The sequence below is a fragment of the Macaca nemestrina genome, chromosome 10 (assembly GCF_043159975.1).
Source record: "Macaca nemestrina isolate mMacNem1 chromosome 10, mMacNem.hap1, whole genome shotgun sequence".
Taxonomy (NCBI): Eukaryota; Metazoa; Chordata; class Mammalia; order Primates; family Cercopithecidae; genus Macaca; species Macaca nemestrina.
In genome coordinates, this window is record NC_092134.1 from 1455516 (window position 1) to 1474346 (window position 18831).

An 18831-nucleotide genomic window follows, 5' to 3' on the forward strand; every position below is an offset into this window, starting at 1 on the left:
AGACTTTCACAGCAGCCCCACCTATCACAGGCCTGGAGGCCTAGGAAGGAAAAATGATTTTGTGGGTTGGGTTCAGGGCCCCCCTGCTGTGTGCAGCCTCAGGACATGGTGCCCTGCATCCCAGCCACTCCAGCCATGGCTCAAAGGGGCCAAGGTACAGCTCAGGCCATGGCTGGAGAGAGGGAAAGCCCCAAGCCTTGGCAGCTTCCATGTGTAGTTGAGCCTGTGGGTGCACAGAAGTCAAGAACTGAGGTTTAGGGACCTCCACCTAGATTTCAGAGGATGTATGGAAATATCTGGATGTCTAGGCAGAATTTTGCTGCAGGGGTGAGGCCTTCATGGAGAACCTCTGCTAGGGCAGTGTGGAAGGGAAATGTGGGCTTGGAGGCCCCACACAGAGTCCCCACTGGGGCACTGCCTAGTGGAGCTGTGAGAAGAGGGCCACTGTCCTCCAGACCCCAGAATGGAAGATCCACTGACAGCCTGCACTGTGAGCCAGACACTCAATGCTAGCCAGTGAAAGCGGCCAGGACGGGGGCTGCTGGACCCTGCAAAGCCACAGGGGCGGAGCTGCCCAAGGCTGTGGGAACCCACGTCTTGTATCAGCATCACCTGGATGCAAGACATGGAGTCAAAGGAGATCATTTTAGAGCTTTAAGATTTGACTCACATGGGGCCTGTAGCCCCTTTGTTTTGGCCGATTTCTCCCATTTGGAATGGCTGTATTTACCCAATGCCTGTACCCCTGGTGTATCTAGGAAGTAACTAACTTGCTTTTGATTTTACAGGCTGATAGGTGGAAGGGACTTGTCTCAGATGAGACTTTGGACTGTGGACTTTTGAGTTAATGCTGAAATGAGTGAAGACTTTGGGGGACTGCTGGGAAGGCATGACTGGTTTTGAAATGTGAGGACATGAGATTTGGGAGGGGCTGACTGACTGATACGGTTTGGCTGTGTCCCCACCCAAATCTCACCTTGAATTGTAATAATCCCCATGTGTCAAGGGTGGGGCCAGGTGGAGAGAATTCAATCATGGGGGCGGTTTCCCCTGTGCTGTTCTCATGGTAGTGAATAAGTCTCACGAGATCTGATGGCTTTCTAAAGGGCAGTTCCCCTGCACACACTGTCTTCCCTGCCACCATGTGAGACACGACTTTGCTCTTCCTTTGCCTGCTGCCATGATTGTGAGGCCTCCCCAGCCATGTGGAACTGTGAGTCCATTAAACCTCTTTCCTTTGTAAATTACCCAGTCTTGGGTATGTCTTTATTAGCAGCATGAGAACAGATCAATACGCTGACCTAGGCCCCAAGGCCCTGTGGAAACTCTGGGGTACCTGACCTAGGCCATGCTGCAGCACTTTTATGACACATGAATGACCCCATTTCCCATGACCACCACAAGCCTTGGGGGTGCCCGTGGGGTCCTCCCTTCACTGCAGCCCTGCCACACTCCTGACGATGCCCACGGTGTGTTTTCTACGGGGCAGCTGTGAGAGTGGGGGTGCTACCGTTGACAGGGCCCTGACTTAAGGGCGAGGAAGGGGTGGGGAGGCAGCACTGTGGCAGGACGGATGCAGCAGGCATTGGAGGGGGCAACACATCATCCAACGGTGTTGTCTCCCACCCCCACTGGCAGGTGGACCTCCCCAGACAGACACCTCATCTGCTCTGCTCGCCGCTGCCTTCCCGGCACACAGCAGGTGCTCAAAATGCATTGCTGAACGAGTGAATAATTGTGACCCAAACGGGAGCAAACACGCAGCGGCTTCACGTGTATCTATTTTCCTTTATCAGAAGTACTTCATAACGACCCGCTTACTTCAAGTAAACTTAGTGGGATGAAGTGTGACTCATCTGAAATGATATAATTTACTACATTTAGCATCAACTGCAATCAGGGATATTGCTCTGAGCCTTGGAGCCTGAAGTCTGCAGGTGGGGTAACCGGGAGGCTCCTGCTTCTGCTAGCTAATTAGGAAAATGGGCATTTTATTTCCTGCTGACAATGCCTAGTGCATGGATTCAGGGAAAGACTGAATTTGGCCCCAGGCCTTCCTTTGGATCTCAGGCCAAAGGAAGAGTGAAGGTGAGGACAGGAGATGCCCTGCGAGGATCCTCTCTGCTCATTCTTCAGTGAACAGCGCGGCCAGGGCCTCTCTGCTCATTCCCCAGTGAACAGCACGGCCAGGGCCTCTCTGCTCATTCCGCAGTGACCAGAACGGCCAGGACCTCTCTGCTCATTCCGCAGTGAACCGTGTGGTGAGGGCCTCTCTGCTCATTCCGCAGTGACCAGCACAGCAAGGCCCTCTCTGCTCCAGGCGGCGTTGCAGGGCTGGGCGCCTGCCCTGCAGAGCTTAGTGTCTCTCTGGGGTGAAAGACCTGTAATACAGCCCCTGCAGTATAATGTGATGGACGGCATCATGGACACGGGGTGGGGGGCGCCTGACCATCCTGGGGGTGGGGCCCAGTGCAGGCTCCAAGAGATGACATCAGGGGAGGCCTCAGGGACACAGAGGAGTCAGCCCTACAGAGGGAGGAGGAAGGACGCTCTGAGCAGGGCAACAGCAGAGGTGCTTTTCCAGAGAGCAGGGCGTGTGTTGAGTAGACACCAGGGGCTCCGGGGCAGAGAGGGCTGTGACCCAGCGTGCACACCAGAAGGGCTCTTGGGATGCCGTCTGTGTATGTGTGTTTGTGTGTGTGTGTGCACATGCACCCAGAGGTGAGCAATGCCATAGGCAAGGAGATGGGTCAGAACCTCACTGCTCCATGGGCGTCTCTGGACCAGTGTCACTGCCACACCAGGGTGGTTAGAAATGCAGGACCCAGAAGTCTGGATCGGAACCCAGCTCGATAGAAATGCAGGACCCGGAAGTCTGGATCGGAACCCAGCTCGAGCTCCCTGACACTCATGGTACATGGTGTTGCGGAAGCACGGGGTGGAGGGTGCGGCAGTGACCTAGATTAGAGGCGGTGCTGGCTCACACCAGGGGTCGCTCCAGGGATGGAGAGAAGGCAACTAACAGAGTGAGAAATGCGGGCAGGGGGCCTTCAGGGCTCAGTGTTAGAGTGAAGGAGAGAAAGGGTTTCCTTTTAGTTGTGCACAGGAGTTGATGAATTCGATCCTGGAAATGTTGGATCTGACATGCCTGTGGGGAATCCCTTCAGACAGGACTGGAACTACTCGGTAAGGAGATCAAGCGATCTGGGTGGGAGACTTTAAAGGCTGATGGGAAAGATGCAGGGAGGAGTGGCTGAGATTCGGTAGGAAGGGCCCCACCCCAGGAGGGGAGTGGAGGGCTGGGGCACAGGTGCCTGAGGAGGACTGGTGGCCCCGATGCAGATGTGGTGACGGGCAGGAAGGAGGTGAGGAGGGTGGAGCTGAGGTGAGGAGGGCGGAGCTCTGCCTGCTGGGCTCCCTTCTCTCCATGGAGTGGGGACCAGGTCACCTGTGGGACTGAAGTCAGAGGCTGGGGCAGGAGGCCTGAAGCTGTGGGGCAGCTGGGAGGTGACTGGGCATGCAGTGTTCCCGGGAGGCTCTGGGGGAGGCCCTGTTATGCCTGGAACCAAGACAGAAGGCCAGTGGGGTCTGAGAAGCGCCTCCAGCAGAAGCTGCCGGCTCTGAGGGGGGCCTTCTCCAGCCCATGCTGGGGGTGGTATCGCTTAGAGGTTGTCCAACGTACAGTTCATTGACTGGGTCTTGTTCGTTCTGCTCTCTGATCCTGAGGCCGGAGACAATCTGTCTCCCCATCCCCAGAGCTAGTGGTGTCTTGTCTGTGGCGTTTAAGTGCTACCTCGTGTCAGAGATCCTGGGATGGAGCCATCTATCTGTTCTTGGAGCTGGCAGGCCAGACTACATTTCCAGCACCTGGCAGGTTCCTAGAACATATTTTGGGGTGAACTCTGCTAAGCTCTTGCTGAATTTTTCACCCAGAAGTTGGAAGCATGGAAAACAGTTCCGCTTGGCAATGTTTCCTTACCGTATACTGGAGGGATCCTTGCTGCTCCTGCTTCCAGAATCAAGGCCAATTCTATCTGGACCTATTTAGGACCCAAGGTCTCTTCAGACACCCAACATTACTAGAAAGTTCCACATTCCTGAGCAAGATTTCCAATGTAATTGCTGGGCGATTAGGGTGACTGGCAGAGAGGCCCATGGTGTGTGCCTTCCAAAAAGATTCCTTGTTCCTTCCAGCAGCGAGTCTATGATAAGGTCTGCACATAAAAGCTCACAAAATCCAGGGGGTCCTTCATGGCGGAAGCTGCCGTGGAAGTCGGATGATCATTCATTTCTCTGTTGATGAGCGCAGCGCTCTGGGTGGACAGAAGAGTAACAGCCAAGCTCACTGATGGAGAGTCCCCAGTGAGGCTGAGCCTGGCCTTGCCCTTCCTGGCCCCTCCACATAAGGCTCATCGAACAAACGTCACACAGAGCAGGGGCTGCTCAGAGACGGGTTTTACTGTCCTGCACGGCCTCAACCTGTGCATTGGCTGTTTGTTTCACACATTTGAATTAGTGGTGAACACTCCCAACTAGGAAATCCCACATAAGAATCAGAATTTTTGAGCTTCTGTTGGGAATAGTACTGCTTGGTGTGCAGGGTTTACTCTCCCCTGATGACAGCAGCCGGGCTGAACTCTGGCTGCCCCCAGGGTCCTCAGGTGCTCGTCAGCATCACTGTCACCATGGAGACCACATCCTCGTGTTGACTTCTGCCTCCTCCCTGCATTCCAGGTTCTGGGCATGGGAGCACGGATGTGTTGGTTCCAGCCTGACTGGCCAGTACCTGTGCCCTGCCAGTTCTCAGATACTTTGATCATCACCTTTGCTTGTTGGTGTTTGAGTTTGTGCCTCTGTGTTAGAATAGCCGGGACTGTCTGAACTGCTTTTGAGACTGTGGGATGTGGGTAAAGGGCAATGCCTCTCCTGTGCACAAAGGTTAGGGAAAAGTCTGGCCTGTAACGTGACCTTCGTTAGGACTCAACAAGGTCAACCGTGACCCATCCTCTTCAGAAAGGGGAACGTGCTTAAAGGGCAGAAACACCAGATTCCGTGGGCTCATTCCCACAGCACTCAGAATAGTGATCTTTGTGATTTCCCAGGCTCCCACTGGATTCATTTACAGGCCATGTGGACACCCAAGACGGGTCTGAGAGTCTATGCCAATGGGACCCTGAGCACCTGTGACACAAGAGGGAAAGCGTCTCATGCCTATGGGGATCCTGATGTCAATCTTGTGATGGGAACTGAGCAGGACCGGACCCAGCATTATGATAACAGAGCTTTGGATGAGTTCAACATCCAGGGATGGCCCTACCTCTGGATGAGGTCACCATGTACTTCACAGCTGCTGCTGGTCAGTAAGGGATGAAGGGCTGGGGCACATCTGCTGGCTACATTCCTGGGGGGCACCCTGGTATCTTCCCCCCTTTCCCAGCATTTCTCATCTTCCCGCTCTCCTGTTATAGCCATCAGGACTGCAGGCAAGAGCTGTGTCCTAATGAACTTCATTAAACAGTCATTTTACTGGAACACCTGTTCCCTAATGGAGAAACCAACAACCCACCTGAGACACCAGGATGAATATCCTCCTGGGGGTGGCAGGGTCTCAGGGTGTGTGTGACAGATGATGACGGAAGGCTCTGGGTGGCAAACATTCTAGGTTTATTACCTCGTTTGATCCACAAACATCTACCTGGAGCCTCCTGAATTCCAGACCCTCTGATGGGTCCTTGGAGAGCCCAAAGGACGCCTCTTCCTGTTCAGTACCAATGGCTGTTCCTAGCAGTGGCCTGGGGCAGGTGGCCCTGGGTTCAAATCCTTGTCCTGCCAGGAAGAGCGATGGGACTTGGGAAGTCAGTTGTCGGTTCTCCAGGTTTCAGTTCCCCCAATGGCAGTAAGGAGGCTGTCTGGCCCCACCATGGGGTCTACGAAAATACAACGGGAGGCTGCATACCAGGCCCCAGCAGAGCAGCCCAGGACTCAGTGCAGCTGTGGTTCTGTTAATTAGGCCTCTCTGCTCCAACAGTTCCGTTTTAATTTCACCAGTGATAAATGCATATATTAAAAAAACCCTGATACTGCTTCTTAATTTCCACATGCATTAACCTGCCAAAAAACCTGCTGTTCTGACATTCAGAAGAACAGGGGAAGTTCAAGCCAGGAGGTGGAAGGAGGCCTGGGTTCCAGACCTGACTCGCCCTTGCTCAGGTTCTGACCTTGAGTCACAACTCTTGGTTTCTAGTGACAGGAAACCTATCTGAAAAATGACTTAGGTGAAAAAGGAAGAGGTTGCTTTTGGCATGGCTTCCTCCAAGGGCTCAAATGACATCACCAGAGAATTCTCCTTCCTTCCTCTAAGCAGTACTATGTTGGGTGGGGGCGGTGATCTCCTCTGTGGAGCTGAGAGGCCTGCTAGGTGCTCCTGGCTTCTATCCTTGCTTCTCAGCAGCCTCAGCAGGACGTAGAGCGCTTCTCCAATTGCTGCTACGAAGGGCTGGGCCTCAGCTTTACTGGCTAAAGTGGTCTGTTACGTGGTGTAATGCCTATGTGATGTAGATGAATTTCCACCCTGCCCTAACTCTGCTTATCTTTAAGAAACAGGACACCATCGATAAAAATTTACCTTTGTAACCAGACCAGCTGAGACTGGTTAGAACAAAGATAGCCAGCCAAACAACTTCAAAAAGACCTCAGGCTTCATTATCATCTCATTTCCATGTTCAATGATATGCCCACCAGTATCATGACAGTTGACAATCGCCATGATAGTGACCAGAAGAAACCATAAAAGCACAAAAAGAAGGTGGCACTCTCATTCTGGGACGTTCCCTGCCCATTTTTGGAAAAGACTTGAATATTCCTCTTCTCGCTTATTTATTTTTTTTTGAGATGGAGTCTCACTCTGTTACCTAGGCTGGAGTGCAATGGCATGGTCTTGGCTCATTGAAACCTCTGCCTCCTGGGTTCAAGTGATTTTCCCACCTTGGCCTCCTGAGTAGCTGGGACTATAGGCATGTGCCACCATAGCCAGCTATTTATTTATTTATTTTTTTGTATTTTTAGTAGAGATGGGGTTTCACTATGTTGGCCAGGCTGGTCTCGAACTCCTGACCTCATGATCCGCCCACCTCGGCCTCCCAAAGTGCTGGGATTACAGGCATGAGCCACCGCGCCCAGCCTTCCTCTGGCTTTTAATGTCCAACCCCTTCATTAGAGAAACCCTATATTTTAACCCCTTCATTCCTCACTTGTCAAGAAGTTGACCTGTGAGTGATGCTTCCGTTTGTCAATTCCATGGCCATCGAATAACACCTGCACTACTTGACACTTTCAGTTTCATCTATTGGGTTAGTGACACCCAATACTAACAGGGAAAGGCCCCATCTTTTGGGGGTCCAGCTTTGTCAGTAACTGCCCGTGTGTCTTCCATGAGCCAGTCACCTTGACTGGGGAGGAAGGGGTGGGATGAAATGTAGATGCTGGTTGGTGTGAGCCTGGTTCCAAATCCACCTCTGACATGGTCCTGCAGTCAGGCTCATCCCAAAGATGTGGAGGAAAGGGGACTCCTCAGAGAGGGACCAGAGATACTAGTCTCAGAAGAGGGAACAGCCTCTGGCAGGGAGAGGCAGCATGTGTCCATTATAGCCTTTGACATTCTCATTTTCCAGCTTCCACTGAGAAAAACAGATTTCATTTCCTTTCACAGAAGTGACATAAGAGCAAAATATAGTGTCCTTAAAAGAAAACCGGATATCAATCTACTGTATTTTATTGCCTAGCATTTGGAGAATTGTCACTTTGTGACCAAGATGTCACCTGTATTTGTGTTATGGAAAGTCTCAAATCCTTTCCTGATAGTTTACTGTTTTAATAACACTGGGAAGAGGTGCCATTGTTTCTGGTTTGTGTAACTGTCACAGCAAACCCTTGTCATTGGGACATCTCGGCTCAAGGACACAGAGCCTCAGTGCCCTCTCCGCAATGCAGCATTTCAGGAAGCTTCTGCTACTCAACCATGCACGCAGTTCAGTCCCTGCACTTGGTGAAGGTGATGTTCGATTATTGGGGGACTCAGGAGAGAGTTCTATTAACACTGACATCCCCAGGGGAGCATATTCCCTGCACCTTTCCTAGCCCAGTCTAGATGCATTCCAATCCCAAATGTCATCTGCCTATTGTGATGATCAAATGGGTCCCTAAGTGTAAAAGTCATAGATCAGTGTCTGCCACACAAATGAACACTTTTTAAGGGTTTTCTCTCCTGTTTTCCTTGCTGAAGATGGATCCAAAGAAACACATGACAAACCATGCGTTCAATAGGCCCAGCGTGGTGAGAGGCACTCATAAACCTCCCTCCGTGAGGCCAGGGAAGCTAGTTAGACTGCTCAGGTTTCATTCACTCATTTAGACATAGAACGTGCTAGGTTCTGGGGGTTCAGGACGACCAAGCACCACTTCCTGCTTTGAAGAGGCTCAAGAAGTTCAGGGTTGAGGCCAAAGGCAGGACACTGAGAAGTGCTGCAAAGGGCCGTGCATGGAGCTGAGGGAGTCCAGTGGTTCTGAAGTCAGAAAGCCTTGGGTTTAACTCCCAGCTCCATCACTCCCAGGTCTGTATCCTCGGCCAAGTTATTTATCTCTGCAAACCTGTTTTAACACCTGTGACAAGGGGATCGTTAGATCATAAGTCATAAGGTCTTAGATGCTTCTGGCTGCAAGTAACGGGACAATATGCTTAAAACAGGCTTAGGTCATTTGCTCACTCTGCCTGACAAGAAGCCCAGAAGCAGGTGACTCCAGGGAGGCCTGAATCCAGTCCTTGGGGGTGGGGCAGGGTCTCGCTTGCTACCAGCCTCTGCCTCCTGCCCGGGGCCCATTTGCAGGTCTGTCTGGAATTATGGTTTTAGCACTGGAAGTACCACCTGGGGGAACTGTCTCAGTCCCAGGTAAAGCCACACCGTTTCCACCCAGCTGCAGGCCCCCAGCACCTGCCCCCCAGCACCTGCCCCCACCCACAATGGCCAGCAGAAGAAAAAGCGGTGGGCCGGGCCTTCCTCCTTACCAGGGTACATTGTTCTCATGGTTCCCCTTGCAGATAGCCCCTCGCATCTCATTGGGCTTAGCTGAGTCATATGACCATCCCTGGACCAATCACTAACCAAGGGGAGTGGGATTGGCTGGATGGCTCAGCCAATCATAAGGAAGCTCCTCTCCTGTCTGTACACTTGGGGGCTCCCACCGGAAGGGTGGGGCAGTGTTGGCTGGGAAAGAATCTTCCGGAAGTCCGCGTCCTAGAAGGTATCCCTGTGCAAGCTGCAGGCCCCTGAGCTGTGTGTGGTGGGAGAGGCAGGGCTGGCAGAGCCCGGGCGTGGGGTGGGGACAGAGCCGAGCTGGCAGGACTCGGGGCCAAGGCCAGACAGGCGAGTGCAACAGCCACAGCCAAGGCCAGGGCGGTGCCCCTGGACCCTGTGTGGGTTTGGGGGTATCTGGCGGGGGCGGGGTGTGTGCAAAGCGGGTGGAGACAGAAATGCTAGGGATGTCCGCGTGGGAGCAGAAAACGCTTCTCCCTGGTGTTGGCAGCTCCGGCCCCCGGGCTGCTGCAGGAGAAAATAGACCGGCCCCTCAGCGGGGTGTCCTCCTGCAGTGACCCAGGGGCCCTGGCTCCGTCTTTCCTCTGATGCCTCCTTCCCAACACTTGGCTTCCAAGGTTGGACTGGAGCTGGGATCAGGTCCTGATTGAACCCTTCGGTCCCCAGTACCCAAGTGTAGAGGCCGTGGAGCCGCATGGTCCTGGTAACTGCGCTGTGTGACTCCTCTGTGGCCCCCTCCTGACCTGAGAAAGTGGTGCAGACATCCCCCGCGTCATCTGGTCGTTGGGAGCGCAGAGCCTGACCCGCGGTAAACACCACACGCATAATAAATGCCGCTGTTCGTTCTTTTTGTTTGCTTCAGCGGGATGTGGACAAAACCTTTACATTTATTTTCATGCATTCAGTGCATCCAGCTGTTGTGATTCTGAAGCAAGTGTGATTTTCAGTCTTTTGTAGTTGTTATTCAGGGCAGTCCTGTTGTGCTGGGCTTGACTGAAGTGGTCAACACCGTCGTGTGTGTGTCTCCAGGCAGCAACCTGCAGTGAGCCCAAGATGATTGTCCAGGGCTCCTCCTCCCAGCAGGGAGGAACTGTCTTCAGCATCCTCTGAGCCCCAGGTGTGCAGGGGGCAGGGGCAGGTAGAGAGAGGGGAGGAGATTAACTGAGAAAAAACGGCTATTGGTCAGAGTTCCTTACCCCAACCCTGACACAGGCGCCTCACACATCATTGGCTGAGATCAGTCTCTCCATTTTCGTAATGTATTCTTCATGCAAAGCCACATTTTGGAGAAAAGGCATTGGTTAGAATCACGGCAGGTATGTTTGGTCATGGTGTGCACTCAGGATCCGGTAAACATTTCCTGGGAACTTGGGAGCCAAGTTCATGTCGTGTGACTACCAGGGTAGGAATTGAGAAGCAGCAGCTCCTTCAAGTGTCTCTGGAATCAGTGGGGCAGAATCGGGTTCCTAGTGTCAGCTGGGGTCGACTTGGTCTAAACCTGCTTTTCCAAGGTATCGTGAGACAATCTGGTACTCCACGGCCCTTCTGTTCTAAGTTTATATAGCAAGTGTCAGTGCTCACATCTCCTGCAGGAGACCATCGGGGAACATAAGCTGGCTTGCTTCACCTGAATTGGTTTTGGCGGCAGCTCATCTCCCCAGGCGAGGCCAGTCTTGCCTCTCTCATCCCCCCCTCCAGGGTCCTCCCTGTGACACACCCACTGTGACACCGCAGTGCTCACTTTCCAGCCCTCAGGAACCAGTTGATGCCTGCAGATGTGACCACAGGTTGTCCTACCTATTCCTGCAGGGGTGGCTCTGGGCTAGCATTTCTCAAAGTGTGTCCTCAGTATGCTGTCATCAGAAGCACCTGCGAAAATAGTGCAGCGTCCAGCCCCCCTCCGGACCTACAGAAGGGGAATGTGAGGGCCTGGGAATGTACATTTTAAGCATGTGAATCTGCCCTGGGGGTGGAGGGTAAGGACACCTTCCTGAATCCAGACAACTCATTAGCTTACTTTATATTGGCTTGGGTAACTCCAAAGGATGGTTTTACAATATTTAATCATTAGGAGTGTTTGCTAAACAGCCTGGCTTTGGGCTGGATGAGGGGCTTTGCCTGTTCAGGGGCTCTGGACTCTGCTACTGTCCTGGCTGAGTCCAGTCCCACAGTGAACCAGTGGCCAGGGGCCCCAGTGCTCTCTCCGTGGGGTGTCCCTGTGTGCTTCCTGGAAGCCTGCTCCTTTGCTTAGATTCTGTTCCCCATTGCTTTGACCCTTTCTGTTCCCTGACAGCTGCCTGGGCCTTCCTGCTGGGCCTCAACTTAGAGTGTCTGTTATTTGTGGTCAAGTATTATAATTCAGCCTCTTGGTATCCCCTACAGGTGCCAGAATAGAGGCTTAAGTGGAGTAGGTATTCAATAACAGCACTGAACGTTTCACCCAGAAGAGATCACTCTCTCAATAATTTGAACTTTAATATTAAATTCCAAACCCAGTTTCTAGCTGAGTGCCCTCCTTTGCCATTTTGTAATAATTTCCCTTTTATTTCCAAGGATTGCTGAGGCAGTGAATTGGAGCGGCTATGTAGTGCTTGCAACCAGTTACCGTGTTTCTCTGAAGGAATCACCACCAACCAGCTCTTCCAGAATTTATGAGGTGCTTCCCTTATCACCAGCCATCTCACGCACACGTAGGTGAGTTTCTCTTTGAGCCTGTTTTCCATGTGATCTTAGAAAGAATTTTTGATGGTGGTGCTGCTGGCCTGAACTGTTGTTCTTCTCCCCCAGGAGGTCTTTCATCTTCTCGATCTGTGGCACAGAAGCCCCGCAATTGGTGATAAGGGCTGGTCTCAGGGTATTGGCATTCAGTAAAAAGCATCTGAAGCCAGACTGAAGCTTTCATATGGTTTGTGCAGCAACTGGGAGGGTTCCTCTGAATAGAAAGCGTGTGGTTAGAGGAGAGAGGCTTTTTTGGGAAGTGGGGGTAAATAGTTTAATTCTCAGTTTTTTTGTGTAATCCCTGATGGTGAGTGAAGCAACGCCTTTTCCCTAGAGAAACACGTGTGAGAGCTTAGGTTTGCTCTGCTGCATCGTAACTCCACTTCTTTTCCACGTTGAATTTTTATTTTTCCATGAATGAGAATGACCACGTTACTGGTAATGTGGATGTGCACGACCTACTCACTTTAGAAGAGTTTCCTTCTGGGCTGGACGGCTCACGCCTGTAATCCCAGCACTTTGGGAGGCTGAGGCAGGAGGATTGCTTGAGTCCAGGAGTTCAAAACCAGCCTGGGCAGCATAGTGAGACCCCATCTATACTAAAGATGAAATTAGCCAAGTGTGGTGGTGCTCACCTGTAGTCCCAGCTATTTGGGAGGCTGAGGCAGGAGGGCCACTTGAGTCCAGGAGTTTGAGGCTGCAGTGAGCTCTGGTGACACCACCACAGTCTAGCCTGGGTGACAGAGCGAGACCCTGTCTCTAAAAATAAATAAATAAATAAATAAAAATTTAAAAGTTTCTTCCTGCCTGATTGAGGGAGTAATTATACTCACAGAAATCGTGTGACTATTGTTGCACTTATTGAAAAAGCAACTCACAGAGCCAAACATGTTCACGAAATGCTTGTTGACTTTAAGGTTGTGATCTTACCGAGATAGTTGTTAAAGAGAATCCCAACATATGCCGTGGATAGAAGTGATATCACAGAAGTATGCTGCAAGGGTCGTTTCCGTTCCGTTCCGTTCTGTTCCGTTCCGTCCCGTCCCATCCCGTCCTGTTCCGTTTCATTCCATTCCATTGTATTCATTTTGTCAGTTTGGGCTAATATAACAAAAATACCATAGCCTGGATGACTTAAACACCAAGCACTTATTTTTCACTGTTCTGGAGGCTGGAGAGTCCAAGATGAAGGGCTTTGGTATCTGGCGAGGGCCCACCCTTCCCAGGTCATAGACGGTGCCATCTCGCTATGTCCTCCCGAGGAGGAAGGGACGAGGAGCTTTACGATGCTTCTTTCAGGAGGTTGCTCATCCCATCATGAGGGCTCAGTGCTCATGATCTAATTGTCACGAGATCTTAGGGGTGTCACTTTTCTGGCCAGAAACCTGTGGCTGGTAGTGCCTTTGCCTGAATTGTTTTGGGGCCTGCTGGGCTCGTTCCACCCACTCAGCCTGGCAGACGGCACTTGGCTCACACTCCCGGCCTGGATCCCAGGCCTCCAAGGGAGACTTCGAGTCAGGCATGGAGCGGTGAGGGGTGTGTGAGTGAGTGTGGGGTCTGGCCACTGTGCAGTCAGACATGTCGGCTGCTGCTGCGGGGCAGGCAGCTTCAGGTGCTGGCATGGGGACTAGCTCTCTGTGAAGCTGCGGCTGGACCAGGCACACCACAAGCAGCTTCCCTGGCTGGCACGGGGGAATGTGGTGGTGACTGGCAGCTTGGAGACACCAAGAACCACAGGGCCCCAAAGAGGGCGTCATAGCCCTGATGTGGGGAGCTCCCAGGTTGGGGTCCCTGAGGGCTGTAGCTTTTCTCTCCTGTTTGCCCGCAATGTGGCAAGCAAGGGGCATGTTTTAGCCCTGTGTGTGTTACAGCTCTTTTAGCCTCGCCTTTCAGCGGGTCCTGAGTTCTTGTTCTGTGACCAGGAAGAATGAGGTATGCAGACAAGTGGAGGGTGAGCGAGACAAAGAGGAGGTTTAATGAGCAATAGAACAGCTTAGAAGAGACCCACAGGGGCAGCTCCTTTCCACAGCCGGGGTGTCCCGATGAGTGTTCAGCTGTCAGCAGGGAGGCAGCTCCTGTCTGCGGCTGGTCATCCCTTTGCCTGCTCTGCTCTGGCTGAGCCTGGGGCTTTTATGGGCCTCAGAGAGAGGAGCGAGCGTGTACCAGTTGGTCCATGGGCAGCCATGGGCTGGCCTGGAAGAGGCACCACAAGTTCCCGCTTGGGTCCATGGGACTGGCAGCCCGGCCCCCAGCCTTCAGGCCCTCACCAGGGGCCCCTTCCTCCCAGGAGTCTTCTGCCTCTGGTCACTGTCCATGGTACCCAGGCTGCTGACGTCAAGGAGCACGTGCAAGCCAGGGCCGAGCAGCCCCCGACTTGGCTTCCCCGCTGCTCTTGTTGGCACCCAAAGTTTGGAGGGGTCCAGGGCAACAGGGGCTGGTGTGTCAGTGCTTCCCCTAGCATGTGCACACCTAGCTCGGCTGTGACAGTGCCCAGCTCAGCCCCGACCTTGCTCTGAGATTGGAGCAGGTGCTGACAGTGAGGAGAAATCAAGCAGCTGGAGCAGGTGACCTCCATCCCACAGTGGGGCAGGGGACCTACCTAGGCCCCTGCGAGTGCAGAAATGCCTGGGTCTGTGGTGGTGGCAGGACAGCTGCAGCTGCACCCAGGGGCTCCCCGTTTGTCCCCGGCTCTCCTGGCTCTGTGGAGCGTGCAGCCCCGACTGTGCTCCCTTGAGGCCTGAGGTGGTAGCTCCAGGTTCTCTCTGGTTCAGGGCAGGAGCATGTGGCTGTGAGCTCTTCCCATGGCCCCAGTGTTCAGGGGTGGCCAGGGGCTCCCCATTGTGTGACTTGTGGTTCTGCCTGGGAAGGGGCGTCTTCAGGAGTGGATCATGGACCCCGGGCCCAGCCTTTTGGGGGCATCCGGCTTGGCAGCCCCCCTGATGTGGGTTGGACCCCTGGGAAACAGCCCTGGGTGGCCTGCACAGAGCTGCCTCCCAAGATGCAGGAATCCAGCACCTTTGGCAGGGTGAGCATTGTGGCCATGCCACTGGCTGGGTCCCTGACATGGGTGCCGCTCCCACTTCCCACTCCAGGCCCCCAAAGTGCAGCCCCAGCTCACGCCCTGGGCCCAGCCCCGGCACGCTGCGTGTGCACGCGCAGCACCACTCTGAGCCCAGCTTTGCCTTGGGGACCCTCTCTGCTGGCCCCTTAGTGCCTGACCGTGCTGCTCGCCTGTAGGAGGGTGACTTGGCCTGGTCCCCATTGCAGTGGTCCCCAGGGTAGTAGGCTCTGGGGGGCTCCCAAGGGTGGACTCTGGGGACTGTAGGCCTCCTCCTCATAGTAGGGTGGGCGAGAGTGGTGAGGCAGGGCCAGGGTCCGGAGCAGTGGAGGCACTGAGCCTGGGGGCAGGTCCTGCCTGGCCGTGCAAGGGTGGGAATGGTGCTCAGAGGACACAGGACACAGGGGTCCCACCACCACCACTGTTGCTCCCACAGGTGCTCCTGTTCCAGAAAGTCACTGCTGCCATCATATTCACCTCCAAAGGTACCACCTCCTAAAACCATCACCTTGGGGGTTAGGTTTCAACATACGAAGTTTGAGAGGACACAGTTCCTAACACCACTCCTGGGTCTTTTTCTGAATCAGTTGGTATGATCATATCCTCATTCTTTAATCTACTAGTGTTGTTACCCGAAAAGGGCAGACCCAAAGAGAGGGATCCTGGATCTTGTGCAGGAAGGAATTCCAGGCCAGTGAAAGAAGTGAAAGGAGCAGGCTTCTTAGAAACTCCTTCATTGTAGAGGAGGACACCCTCAGAAAGCAAGCAGAGGAACACACCGTCTTTCTTTCTTTTCTTTTTTTTTTTTTTGAGACGGAGTCTCGCTCTGTCGCCCAGGCTGGAGTGCAGTGGCCGGATCTCAGCTCACTGCAAGCTCCGCCTCCCGGGTTCACGCCATTCTCCTGCCTCAGCCTCCCGAGTAGCTGGGACTATAGGCGCCCGCCACCTCGCCCGGCTAGTTTTTTGTATTTTTTAGTAGAGACAGGGTTTCACCGTGTTAGCCAGGATGGTCTCGATCTCCTGACCTCGTGATCCGCCCATCTCGGCCTCCCAAAGTGCTGGGATTACAGGCGTGAGCCACCGCGCCCGGCCCACACTGTCTTTCTTTTGAGTTTTTCTTATATGGGGTCTCGTCTTTGTAAAGAGTAAGCTGTGGCTACGTGATGGTGAGCAGACTGCGCAACCAAATTTATTATTCTATTGATTTAAAGAAACTACCCTTGACATTTTAGCGTGTGAGTACATCAAAGCTAACTGTTACTATCTGGAAAGCGCATGTTGTTATGGGTACCGGGATGTCTGGACCCTTCACTGTTGGAGGAGTGTGTCCTTGGAGGTATTTTTAGGTGGTTTCCTCAACTGCAAGCATCTTAGGACCATGGACCGTGACGGGTGAGGAGCTGCCTTGTTAGTCTCCAGATGGAGCTGAACTGAAATGGTGTCGCTTCTCTAACAGTGTGATGGGTTACACTGATTGATTTTCAAACTCAGAGCTGCTCTTACATCCCTTAAATACTCTCCCTTCCCCATCACCGTGCCCCGGTATTGATGAGTTCTATTTGCGAATACTTTGTCTCTATGTTCCTGAAGGTTGTTGGCCTTTGTTTTATTTTCCGTATTGTCTTTGTCTATTACCTAGTGTCTGGTCATACCAGCCTCCTGAAATGATTTGGAAAGTGTTTCTTTACCTTCTCTTTCCTGGAAACATTGTTTTAAATTGGTGTTAATTCCTATGTAAACCTTTGATAGGAGACTCCAGTGGAATAATCTTCCCTGTAAATTTCTTTTTCAACAATTTTTAATTACAAATTCAACTTCTTTAATAGGTATAGAAATAATCAATGATCTCGTTCATGTTGGGTCGAATTATGGTAATTTGTGCTTTTCAAGAAACTGGCCCGTTTCATGTAGTTGTAAAATTTGTGTGGAGAGTTGTTTATGAGCATCCTTTGATTACCCTTTTGATGTCTGCAGGGTCCTTAGTGATATTCCCTGCTTTATTCCTGATAGTGGTAATTTGTTTCTTCACTGTTTTTTTCAGTCTTTCTAGAATTTGTCAGATTCACTGATCTTTTCAAAGAATCAACTGTTTTTCTCACAAATTAAATACATTCATATCAAGTTATGTCAAAACACTATGTTACAAACCATAAATACATACAATTTTTATTTGTTAATTGTATCTCAATAGAGCTGGGGGGAAAGAACAAACTTTCCGTTTCATTGATTTTCTCTGTGGTTTTTCTGTTTACAATTTCATTGGTTTTTTGCTCTTCCTTCCTTTTGTCTTGGGCTTATTTTGATCTTTTTCTGCTTCGTTTCAGTAAGAGATAAGAGGGCAGCTGACGTACACGCTTGGCCTCGTGGGTGTGAACCAAGTAGCAGGTGCAGAGAGCCTCCACTGAGGGACGTCGGCTGAAGTGATGGGATTCGTCACCCGTCATCATTGCGTCAGTTCTTTACGTAGCGATGTGTGGGCTAAACCCAGCAGCACACTCTGTATTCTGTGCACTTAATTACATTTAATGTGCCGTGGTAAATTAAGTTTCAGCCATGTGGTTGGGGGACAGGTGTTAATTAACTCAACCCTGGCACTGACACTACTGTATATCAGAATCATGCAAAATGAAGAGTGCCTGTTTCTAACATATTACTGTAATGGTCGGAGATTCACATGCTGCTGTAAGACACGGTGCAGAGACAGACACAGTACAGAGACAGACATAGTACAGAGACAGACACAGTACAGAGACAGACATAGTACAGAGACAGGCACAGTACAGAGACAGACATAGTACAGAGACAGGCACAGTACAGAGACAGACAAATGACACAGTGCAGAGACAGGCACAGTATAGAGATAGACAGACACAGTGCAGAGACAGGCACAGTACAGAGACAGACACAGTACGGACACAGTACAGAGACAGCCCACGCATACCACCCAGTTTCCCCTCAGATAATATTTTGCAAAAATGCAGTGCCATTAAAGCTGCTGACAGCATTCGTTCATGTTTTGTGTAAGTGTTTGTGTGTGTGTGTGTGTGTTAGGTTTTTTTTTTTTTTTTTTTTCTGGGACAGATGTCTAAAAGGGCAGTTGCTGGACCATATGATTGTCTTATGTTTAGTTTTATAAGAAACTGGCAGCCTGTTTTCCTGGGCGGCTACAGCATTTCAGCCTCCCATCAACAGTGTGCGTGGTCTAGCTCCTCCGTATTCTCACCAGCATTTGGGATTGTTTCGGTTTGTTATTTTAGCCTTTCTGATTGGTGCAGGGTCGTGCCTCACGGTGGTTTTAATGTGCACGTTCCCGATGGCTGGTGATGCTGAATACCTTTCTGTGGGCTTCTTCGACATCTGCTTGCCGTCTTCGGTGAGATGTCTGCTCGTGTCTGTTTTCTCATGGGATCGTTTGTACTTTTAACAATTGAGATTTGAGAGGTTGCAGCGTATATTCTGGATCCAGTCCTTTGTTACATATGTGGTTTGTAAAACTGCTGTTCCAGTCTGTGCCTTACCTTTTCCTCTTCTCCATGTGGGTGTTTGCAGAGCAAAAGTTTTTCATTTTGATGAAGTCCCTTAGTAACTTCTCACTATCCTGTAATTTTACCTCTAGAATTTCCCTGGAATCCACTCTCTCTCCGCATCTCCGCAGATGCACCTTCCAGGGCACCGCTCACATGCTGCTCCATCTCCTCCATTCCCTCTGGTGGTGTTGGTGGAACTCTCGAGAAACTCTCTCCAGAGACCACCTCCGCACCAGCCCAGCCCTCCCATGCTGGCTCCTCACCTTCCGTGCTGTCCCCATGGGGGTGAGGTCTCCTGCGGATCTGGAAAGAGACATGGACATTTGCTATTGGTGGGCTGTAGAATGTGGGGGTTATTGAATTTGGAATTTTCAGTTTATTATCCTCAGAGTTTTATTTTGAGGGATGGCAGAACAGTGCCGTGTCACTTCAGAAGAAC

General features: G+C 51.8%; 1 long non-coding RNA gene across 2 annotated transcripts; it reads left to right on the forward strand.

The window, feature by feature from the left end:
- The first annotated feature begins 1423 nt into the window (after positions 1–1423).
- On the forward strand, positions 1424–17714 carry LOC105490540 (uncharacterized). 2 transcript variants are annotated; one of them, XR_011608635.1, is made up of 4 exons: positions 1424–2913; positions 5126–5356; positions 11643–11783; positions 17190–17714. It is a non-coding gene; the product is annotated as an uncharacterized lncRNA (long non-coding RNA). The 2 variants fall into 2 exon arrangements; XR_011608634.1 differs by having other exon boundaries at positions 1424–2261; positions 5103–5356.
- The last annotated feature ends 1117 nt before the right edge of the window (positions 17715–18831 follow it).